At 40.6% G+C, this 11,620-nt stretch overlaps 1 long non-coding RNA gene across 1 annotated transcript; it reads right to left on the minus strand.

Moving 5' to 3' along the window:
- Positions 1–10,082: 10,082 nt before the first annotated feature.
- On the minus strand, positions 10,083–11,296 carry LOC125238247. Its single transcript, XR_007178418.1, has 3 exons — positions 10,869–11,296; positions 10,656–10,782; positions 10,083–10,422 (listed from the first exon to the last, which is right to left on the minus strand). It is a non-coding gene; the product is annotated as an uncharacterized LOC125238247 (long non-coding RNA).
- Between the last annotated feature and the right edge of the window lie 324 nt (positions 11,297–11,620).

Consider the following 11,620-nt stretch of genomic DNA (forward strand, 5'->3'; position numbering starts at 1 on the left):
GATAATCTAGCTTTCAGACAAAAAAAAACTAAATCACACAGACAGACAGGCAGACACGTCAAACTTATAACACCCCGTCGTTTTTTCGTCGGGGGTTTTAAAGCCAGGAAGCGCCATAAACGCCATATTTTCATAGAAAATTAGCGTATAATAATATTATGATAATTCCAAAGTCACATTTTGTTACTTAAATATTGTTTCATTCCCATTTAAATACACAAGTAACTTCATTCAACTCAACTTATGTAATTTTATTGTAACAACATTGCGTTGAATTCCTTCTGCATAATATTAATAACTTAATAAACACGTAAATACGTACTTATGTATATAATTAAAATAAATGTACATCCATTTACGTATGTATTACGATTCGTATCATTTACTCTGTATGTAAGGGTATTAAATAAAATTACTATAAAAAAATATAGACCGCAGCCAAATAGCACTGGACCCTACTCATAGTGTTGTGTTCCTGTCGGTGAGTAAGGCTGCCAGAGCTCAACGAGTGCGGTGTGATAGTGACGGAAGGACCTACGGAACTAATTTGTTCTGTCGCAACCCGAAACTCATTGGTACGAGCCGCGGTTCGAACCCGTGAGTTCCGGATTGAAAGTCGCATGCTTTTACCGCTAGGCCACCAACGCCTCATTTTAATCCCGTTAACAGTAATATTTATAATTTACTAGCTTTTGCCCGCGGCTTCGCTCGCGTTAAATTCGCAAAAATTGCGGAATGCTGCGTACAAACGTCCCCCCCCCCCATTTTAGGTAAGTGGGGGGTTAGAAAGAGACAAAAAGTAGCCTATGTCCATCCCCTCAACTAACTCCACTTAAAAATCACATCAATTCGTCGCTCCGTTTTGCCGTGGTAGCACACTCAACGAAGCCTACCTCATAGAAATAATTCGTGTATAAGCGAATTTTGGTATAATTGTAGGGAATGGTGTCTTAATCCACATACTCAAAGTACTCGGGTGTGGAGGTGGAGATAACGGGTGGAGGGGGTGTACACTGAAAATCTTTCGATTCAGTTTTTCAAAATACATCTTTTAGTATTTTTTTGAAATTTTTATAATGTATATTTTTCAAAATACAGAACTTTAAAAAATTCAAGTATCTTTTTTTAACGGGGTATTCTACGCTAAAGTCAAGTATCTACCATATTTCTATCTTGAAATCGAGTATCTTGCGAAAGATACTTGCAATTCATATTAGATGGCTAAGTTTCTTGACTTCAGTGTTGAAATATTGATATTGATTGCGAAGTTACTTGACTTCAGCGTAGAAATATTGATATTTATTGATAAGTTACTTGACTTCAGCGTAGAACTATTTATATTCATTGCGAAGTTACTTGACTTCGGCGTCTATCATTTTGTTATGATGTCAAAAGCTTGTAATTACTAATACATGTATTAATTTGGGTTTCGGGTAGAAATTGTCTTAGTATTAAAAAACAACCAGATGTATCTAAACAGTAAAAGCACAAGGAACTTGTCTTATTTAATATGTAACTTCTTTTATACAAAATACGAAAATACATATAACGAACACACGTTTACATAATTATTGCATGTTGGTTAGTTAATAAATAGGCTACTAGCCTCGTAGTCAAATCAGCTTCTTTTTAAGAACTGTCAAAACGAATTTGAAAGACTTGCTAATAATGGAATTTATATGACATTGAATTGAGTGACGTCACGGTCAACTCAGTAACTTTATACATATATTTCTACCCTAGCTTATCTCATAATTCTTATGCTTTATTTCGTGCATGGTATAAAATATTTTATTTTAACTACAATCAAGTTCCCTATTAGATATTATAATTAAGGAAGACTATAACTTTCATTATTTTTTTTGTCTTCCGAGTATTTAGGCACCTACCTACTGTACTTAATTAATATTGTGCGTTCCACGGGAAATCGCTTTCGAGGTTTTTTTATTATTTAAATAGTCTCCCACAACGTAAGTACTTGATTAAGTTTCAGGAGTATTTTTGAACTCTTCGTGACAGATAAACCTCTTAAACCTATAATCTTTCTTAAGATTAACAACTTGCATTCAAACACAACCAGAGCTTCTTTTCCGTGTATTACTCCAATATTGCATTTATATTAAAACCTAATTTACACAAGCATGACATACACTACATTAAAGGCATCTATCTAAAATGTATACATTGTATACATATAGGTACCTATCTACTAGCGGCCCGCCCCGGCTGCGCACGGGGCTGTCATAAAAATAGTTATAGTTATTTATCCTTAAAAGATAGACATATGCTATTACTGACTTTTTTGTATGTCTATGAAAGATACACAATTTCGCGATACATTGTTTTGATACAGCTCAAACAGTTTGGGCAGCGTTTTCGATTAAAGCTCTCAGCCAGCAGAATTTTGTCCGACTTGATTAGCAAAAATTGAGATATTTCAACCAATTTAAACAAGATCTCAACAAATTATATACCAAAACCTTTCCGCAGAATCATTTTATTTATTGGTGAAAACCGCATGAAAATCCGTTCTGTAGTTTTTGTTTTAGATACAGTTAAAAATAAGAAGCCTACCAAAGCTAAATGAAAACAGTTCAAGATACTTGCTTTCTTGTAGAAAAGCTTTAAAATTTTCTTATCGCATTCTACGCAGAAAGCTGTTTTTGTATTTTAAAATGATTGTGCTATCCATTTTGAAGAAAAAATTATAGTACACTATTAATGATATCTAGTATAATAAAGTTCGTCTGTTTAAAAGGCTATCAATTAATTAATAAGCATATAATCAGGAAAAATAAAACAAAATCGTTTTTTCGCTCTACTGTAAAATTTGGCAAAAAGCAGATACTTGATTTCTGCATAGGGCAGCCGAGTTATTCTTGTTGTCATCAAGACTCATCTTGCCTACTGACAGTCAATAAAGATTGACTATTTTAACTCTGATGTTTCGAAACAAACCATTTTGTTTGTTACATAGAAAAAACGCAAATTTAGTAATCAATAACAAAACCCATTTGTTAGAAATAACATAAACGTTATCAAAAGACTACCATATTTTGGTTAAACGGAATCAAACATTTTTGTCTATACGTAGCCTAAATACGTCCCCTGCTCCTGCCCCCGCCCCCCCTCGTTTTGTACCACGCAGTCTAGTCGCGTCCAGTCCAGTGTTAGCCCACGTGCTCTTGTAAAATCTAGCTATCAATTTACAAGTGCTAACTCACCGTACACTGTCGTACTTACCGTACCAAGATTATTAATAATATTAGCTCATAATCACCTTGAAACTGGCGAAATAGTCCCAATGGAATGAAGCCATTTAATTTTAAAAACTGAACTGAACTAATGTTGGATTTTATGGCACGCCTCCCACTGACTAGGGCTGATGCTATTATAATGGTCGCCCCGCCGCCCGACCCTTTAGAGGACCATATGCGTGAATGGGACTTGGAAATTTACATTCCTAAATTCAAAGGTATGAAACAATTTTATTATTAATATAATAGTAAGTTTTATTGAATACATATCAGTATATCAAATACCCAAAACTTGCATATTCTTTCCTTTAAATCTACTATCTACTTCTAACATAAATTAGTTACTTTTATAAGTCTTGTACGTTTTCTTTTCAGAACAAGCCATAGATTTGGAAACTCTCCAAATGCTATCGGAAAACGAAGTTGTCATCATACTGTGGATGGAGGACTTTGAAGTCAGAGTGAGAAGTGAAGTGAGGTGAAAAATTAACTTGGTTAGATAAAATAATACAATAATTGTAACACAAACTCCGGGCTGATCAAGTGCTTTAAAACATTTGCATAATATTATAACTTTAAGATGAAGAAGGTCAATAAAATTTTTCATTTTTAACACGCTTTTATTAGGTCGTCGTGTATGTAACTATGTATGTAATGGAATCTAAGGAAGCTAATTTAACCATCTTCCAGGAGTCGTAGCGTAATGAAAATTGGCAGCTATATGTAGTTCCGATGACAATACAATAATATGGTACTGTTGAGCTGATCTGATGATGGAGTCGGAAGATATGAACTGGAACTACATGATGGAACATCGTATCATAGCCGTTTTTGGGTTTCTTAGAAAAGTCTTGCAATGAACTTTGACTACAATTAGGTTTCAAGGTCTGATGATGAAGCCGAAAGATATGAACTGGAACTACATGATGGAACATCGTATCACAGCTGTTTTTGGGTTTCTTAGAAAAGTCTTGTAATGAACTTTGACTACGATTAGGTTTCAAGGTCTGATGATGGAGCCGGAAGATATGAACTGGAACTACATGATGGAACATCGTATCATAGCTGTTTTTGGGCTTCTTAGGAAAGTCTTGTAATGAACTTTGACTACAATTAGGTTTCAAGTTTTGATGATGGAGCCGGAAGATATGAGCTGGAACTACATGATGGAACATCGTATCATAGCTGTTTCTGGGCTTCTTAGAAAAGTCTTGTAATGAACTTTGACTACGATTAGGTTTCAAGGTCTGATGATGGAGCCGGAAAATATGAACTGGAACTACATGATGGAACATCGTATCACAGCTGTTTTTGGGCTTCTTAGAAAAGTCTTGTAATGAACTTTGACTACGATTAGGTTTCAAGGTCTGATGATGGAGCCGGAAGATATGAACTGGAACTACATGATGGAATATCGTATCATAGCTGTTTTTGGGCTTCTTAGAAAAGTCTTGTAATGAACTATGACTACGATTAGGTTTCAAGACCTGATGATGGTGCCGGAAGATAAGAACAGAAAAAGGGGGGGGGGGGCTCGAGGGGGGAAGCATGAAAGAAAGATCAACGTAGTATTTAAAATAAGTTGGGTTAGCGTTTTCTTGTGACCTTTAAGAGCAAACAAAGGGGGCTCGGGGGCGAAGCCCCCGCATGAAAGAAAGATCAACGTAGTATTTAAGATAAGTTGGGTTAGCGTTTTCTTGTGACCTTTAAGAGCAAACAAAGGGGGGCTCGGGGGGCGAAGCCCCCCGCATAAAAGAAAGATAAACGTTGTATTTAAAATAAGTTGGGTTAGGGTTTTCTTGTTACCCTTAAGAGTAACGAAAAAGGGGGCTCGAGGGGCGAAGCCCCCCGCATAAAAGAAAGATTAACGTAGTATTCAAGATAAGTTGGGTTAGCGTTTTCTTGTGACCTTTAAGAGCAAATAAAGGGGGGCTCGGGGGGCGAAGCCCCCGCATAAAAGAAAGATCAACGTTGTATTTAAAATAAGTTGGGTTAGCGTTTTCTTGTGACCTTTAAGAGCAAACAAAGGGGGGCTCGGGGGCGAAGCCCCCGCATAAAAGAAAGATAAACGTTGTATTTAAAGTAAGTTGGGTTAGGGTTTTCTTGTTTTATCCTTAAGAGGAACGAAAAGGGGGCTCGGGGGCGAAGCCCCCGCATAAAAGAAAGATTAACGTAGTATTTAAAATAAGTTGGGTTAGCGTTTTCTTGTGACCTTTAAGTGCAAACAAAGGGGGCTCGGGGGCGAAGCCCCCGCATAAAAGAAAGATCAACGTTGTATTTAAAATAAGTTGGGTTAGCGTTTTCTTGTGACCTTTAAGAGCAAATAAAAGGGGCTCGGGGGCGAAGCCCCCGCATGAAAGAAAGATCAACGTTGTATTTAAAATAAGTTGGTTAAGGGTTTTCTTGTGACCCTTAAGAGTAACGAAAAGGGGGCTCGGGGGCGAAGCCCCCGCATAAAAGAAAGATCAACGTAGTATTTAAGATAAGTTGGGTAAGCGTTTTCTTGTGACCTTTAAGAGCAAACAAAGGGGGCTCGGGGGCGAAGCCCCCGCATGAAAAAAGATCAACGTTGTATTTAAAATAAGTTGGTTTAGGGTTTTCTTGTGACCCTTAAGAGTAACGAAAAGGGGGGCTCGGGGGGCGAAGCCCCCCGCATAAAAGAAAGATCAACGTAGTATTTAAAATAAGTTGGGTTAGGGTTTTCTTGTGACCCTTAAGAGTAACGAAAAGGGGGGCTCGGGGGGCGAAGCCCCCCGCATGAAAGAAAGATCAACGTAGTATTTAAGATAAGTTGGGTTAGCGTTTTCTTGTGACCTTTAAGAGCAAACAAAGGGAGGCTCGGGGGGCGAAGCCCCTCTCATAAAAGAAAGATAAACGTTGTATTTAAAATAAGTTGGGTTAGGGTTTTCTTGTTTTACCCTTAAGAGTTACGAAAAGGGGGCTCGGGGGCGAAGCCCCCGCATAAAAGAAAGATTAACGTAGTATTTAAAATAAGTTGGGTTAGCGTTTTCTTGTGACCTTTAAGAGCAAACAAAGGGGGCTCGGGGGCGAAGCCCCCGCATAAATGAAATATCAACGTTGTATTTAAAATAAGTTGGGTTAGCGTTTTCTTGTGACCTTTAAGAGCAAACAAAGGGGGCTCGGGGGCGAAGCCCCCGCATGAAAGAAAAATCAACGTTGTATTTAAAATAAGTTGGTTTAGGGTTTTCTTGTGACCCTTAAGAGTAACGAAAAGGGGGCTCGGGGGCGAAGCCCCCGCATAAAAGATAGATCAACGTAGTATTTAAAATAAGTTGGGTTAGGGTTTTCTTGTGACCCCCGCAGGTTGCTCACCTTGTCGTGGTGGAGGGGCTTAGTAACCGTGGCTTGGTCACCCACGGTGAAGCGAAGAGGCAACCAGGGCCGGCTTGTTGCTGGGCGAGCTGGCCCGAGGAGGATGCTCCAAGTGGGCTTCATAAGCCCGCTTGTGACGCATTGGCGGAGGACCGTCGAGGAAGAGGAGTGTCGGTATTGCGGTGAGCCGTTCTCCCTGTCCTCGGCGGCCGAGGTGGGATCGCAGGGGGAGAGGCGTGATGGTATAGCGGTGCGCCACTCTCCCTACCCTCTGCGACCTTGGCGGGGCCGCTCCGCTGTAGCGGCATTGGTGGGGCCGCAAGGGAAGAGGAGTGCCGGTATTACGGTGCGCCGTTCTCCCTATCCTTTGCGGCCGACTTGGTTAGCGGTGGAACCAAAGACCATGTCCACCGCCGGGCGCCGGAACTCTTCTGGCGCCCATGGAACCTGCGGGTGATGGATCGGGAGTCCCATCACCCGCCTAAACGAGGTTCCGAGCTGGAAGGCCCTCCCGTGTTCCGAGGGCCTTCAGCGCAGTAAGCTGCCTAAGTAGCCTTCGAGAAGGCCCCGCAAGGGCAACGCTGACGGGGTATCGGAGGCCTACAACCGAGTGCCCGAAACCCCGTCCAAACAGCGAGCGGCGGAACGCCCCAGGGGGTTTAGTCCGTGTGAGTCGGACATACCCACTGGCTTCTCCCGGGCCAGTGGGATCCATAATGGATTCCCCCTGGGTCATCAAAAAAAAAAAAAGGTTTTCTTGTGACCCTTAAGAGTAACGAAAAGGGGGCTCGGGGGCGAAGCCCCCGCATAAAAGAAAGATCAACGTAGTATTTAAGATAAGTTGGGTTAGCGTTTTCTTGTGACCTTTAAGAGCAAACAAAGGGGGCTCGGGGGCGAAGCCCCCGCATAAAAGAAAGATCAACGTTGTATTTAAAATAAGTTGGGTTAGCGTTTTCTTGTGACCTTTAAGAGCAAACAAAGGGGAGCTCGGGGGCGAAGCCCCCGCATGAAAGAAAGATCAAAGTTGTATTTAGAATAAGTTGATTTAGGGTTTTCTTGTGACCCTTAAGAGTAACGAAAAGGAGGGCTCGGGGGCGAAGCCCCCGCATAAAAGAAAGATCAACGTAGTATTTAAAATAAGTTGGGTTAGGGTTTTCTTGTGACCCTTAAGAGTAACGAAAAGGGGGCTCGGGGGCGAAGCCCCCGCATAAAAGAAAGATCAACGTTGTATTTAAAATAAGTTGGGTAATGGGTTTTTTGTGACCCTTAAGAGCAAATAAAGGGGGCTCGGCAAAAAAGAAATACTTAAATTTTGTTTGAATTAGTTGAAATGTGACAATATTTTCTAATCGAGTCAAACAAAATCCCACTAGCTGAGAGCTTCAAAACAATGTATGGCGAAAGTATGTCTCTCTAATGTCTTCAAAAAGTCCGCGATGGCACATGTCTATATTGTCTATCTTTAACGGATAACTTACTAGGTATAAACATTTTTATGATAATACCGTAATAAGAAGGTAGCCGCTAGTTATTATTAAGTAGCAATTAGCAATAAGTACACGTTAAGCCACAAATGGCATGTAAAATCCGACTACTTGAAATAAATTTATAAATAAATGTTAAAAGTATTTCATTATTAATGACTAAAAAGTATAAAATAAATTAATAGTTTAAAAAACACTATAAAACACGCTTTTATAAATGCACGTAAAAGCCAAAAATAAATTATGGATCGTTCAAGTTGTCTCTATTTGTGAGCTGATGTTTAAAAACTATGTGCTTTTAATTATAATATTTGATTGTAAAAGCGTGGGGCGCTGGAACAGGAAAGACTTTCTTGTAAACAAATACTAATCCGAACTTCCTGGCGAATGAAGTTGCATAAGAACATAACGTTTACATATGCCGCCTAAGGGTTACCAAAGAGAACATCTCGTCCACGAACAATAACTCTGCATCCTGTCACTGTAGACACTTTCCCCTTTTGTACTTTGAATACCGGAAAAAAGCGGCGTTCTAAGTGTCGGTGACTGTCGACTCTCCTCGCTACTAGCGCATATTTTGTCTGAGTTCGACAAACTGGTACCTACTTTGAACACTGACTTTTAATTGATTTGACTGTTTAATGTAGAACCTACTAGTCATGCTGCAACTCCAGTTAGCGCGTCAATCTGTGTAACCTCCTTCCCGTAACATAGCATAATTTGATTTATCAGCAAGTTATACAAAAAGTATTTCCTGTTCCAGCGCCCCACGCTTTTACAATCAAATATTATAATTAAAAGCACATAGTTTTTAAACATCAGCTCACAAATAGAGACAACTTGAACGATCCATAATTTATTTTTGGCTTTTACGTGCATTTATAAAAGCGTGTTTTATAGTGTTTTTTAAACTATTAATTTATTTTTAAATACAGTGTTTTATTTTTTAACATTAACATAGGTAGGTACTTTAATAGGATACTAGTAAGCAGGTGGGGTTAGGGGGACTACGGAGGATGGGGAACACTGATTGATAACTCTGAATTCATGGATTGTAGCTCGGTATGTAGCTACAATCCATGAATTCAGAGTTATCAATCAGTGTTCCCCTTCCCCGTAGTACCCCTTACCCCACCTGATATTAACAAAAAAAAATGCTGCGTTTAACAAAAGTACTACGTACTATTTAACAAAACAAGTACAGCTAAATCAAGTAAACAAATCTGTTATTTATAATCAAGTAGTTTGGTTGCGCATAGTCCAGTAGTTTGGTTAAAATCAAAAAACACTTTAGCTAACATTAGCATAACGGATTATTTACAGCAATATTAGTTTTAGGTTATATGTAAAACTAGCTTTTACCCGCGGCTTCGCCCGCGTAATAAAAGTATTCTTATTGAAACGTTTACAAAAAATAAGATTTTCATTTGGATCCGTAGGTTTCTTTGTAGGTACATCTGTCCGCGATTATTTCGATTAAGGTAAAGCGGGGCAATTCTCGACTGGGGGGGCCATTGTAACTGATCTATTTGCTGTACGGTCAGCCATGAAAGTGGTTTCCCACTTTTCGACTCTATTGATCAAAAAGTGGTAAACCACTTTTTTGGCTGACTGTACCTTACACATATTACTATTGTTTTAAAAGAAATTCTTGCAATGATTGTAGAATTGTTACACAGCGACCACAGCGTAGGTAGTAGGTACGAATATGTATGTATTTTACCTATATAAATATTTATACTGGGGAAACTTCATACAACCCACATAGCCAGTATCTCGACGCTATGGTCGGTAGGGTAAAAAGTACTTCCTTGCATTATCGCTTACAATTTTTTCCATTTTGCTTATACTTATTGCAAACGTAAACATATAAAAGGCAAGCAAACAACGATCTTCTTACAGCACATTGAATGTAATAGTTATTACGGATGCAGGATACTGAAATACTATTCTTTTTTTTTATTTCCCTTCGGGGTGTACTAGAGGAGGGGAAGAAAACTGCTCAGAGTAGTAACATACAAAATTTATTTAACTCTGCACCAAATGGGCTTGCTTATTGACAACTACTTATGGCTTAGGGCCTTTTAGCTTATAACTTATCTAATTACGGGAACACAAGGTGATATTTGGTCGATTGCGCTATAGTACGGAGATGTTACAGAACTACTAGGCCGGAGAAGAGAGCGGCAACAACGTTATAAGGCTTAGCTGGTTTGAAGCGGCGAGGCGATGGTCTTCCCTCTCAGCTGGCCGGAGCTTCCAGTCACTCCGCACCTGCCAGTCGGAACCACGAGGAGCCGCGGCGCTGGGTCTGGCCCTCCAACGGCCACGCCTCTACCAAACACCTCCTGAAATATTCCGGACACGGAATTAATTCTAGCCGAACTTCATCAGAGTTCCTGGTTCGCCCTGCGCGGAGCAAGCACGGCGCACTTCAATAAGTACGATCTCCGATACTTGATTTTTCCTCTAAGGTTACCAGGGCGTATCAGTTCAACGTTACGAGAGAGGAACGTGGCACCGCATGGCGCGCCATGCGCCGAAGTTCACGACTATGACAATTATAACAGCGAATGCTTACCTGTCGGAGGAAAATTGTCCTGCGGGGGTTTACGGTGAGCAAATGTCAACTCCAAGGGGACAGAGACGCGCCCGGCGCCCGCGGAAGCCGGTTAGTCACGGCCCGCTTTTCTGCCGAACAAGGGCAGCTGGAAGAAACAATTCACGTTAAAGATCGATGACACCGATTCGCATTTCGCGATTTTCCTTTACTAACAGCCATAAGCAAACTTACCAAGGGAATAAAATCGTCCAAAACACTCAAAGGCGGCCTGTCGGCCTATTCTTGGGAGAAAATCTGTCTTCAAAATGGCGTTGGTCCATTTTTTTTCTCGCTTCCTCTTCGGTGTTGCCAGGGTCCCAATCCGGGTACTTCCTCGGAACACTCGACGTCGTTTCGTGTTACGGGAATTAATTTAAAGCGCAATGAAATTCGCTGGACAAGCGGAAAATAATATTTATTAGAATAGAGGGAATGTTCAGAGACAAAAATCACTCGTTTGACAAGGAACATAATATTTATTTTAATATCACACGGTCCCCGTCTCGACATAAGTCGAGAAATGTGGACAGAAGGTGCTGGCAACACGACGGGAATAGCTGTCAGTTCAGTGATTCATTGACATTTGACAAGTGTATTTTCCTACCAAACAAATAGCTGTGTTTTCCATTACAATACTCGCCGATGCCTACTTAATAATCCCTTCCCACTGAGCCACCTGCATTTTACACTGCCTAGATATCGATTGCCGACCGATTATTCCGACCCCAATCCCTATTCTTATCCCCGTCCCCATCTCTATCCTTGTCCCCGTCCCCGTCCCCGTCCCGTCCCTGCCCCTGTCCCTCCCCTATCCCTATCCCCGTCCCCTATCCCTATTCTTATCCCCGTCCCTATCTCTATCCTTGTCCCCGTCCCCGTCCCCGTCCCGTCCCTGCCCCTGTCCCTCCCCTATCCCTATCCCCGTCCCCTATCCCTATCCCTAT

The sequence above is a fragment of the Leguminivora glycinivorella genome, chromosome 23 (genome assembly GCF_023078275.1).
Source record: "Leguminivora glycinivorella isolate SPB_JAAS2020 chromosome 23, LegGlyc_1.1, whole genome shotgun sequence".
NCBI lineage: Eukaryota > Metazoa > Arthropoda > Insecta > Lepidoptera > Tortricidae > Leguminivora > Leguminivora glycinivorella.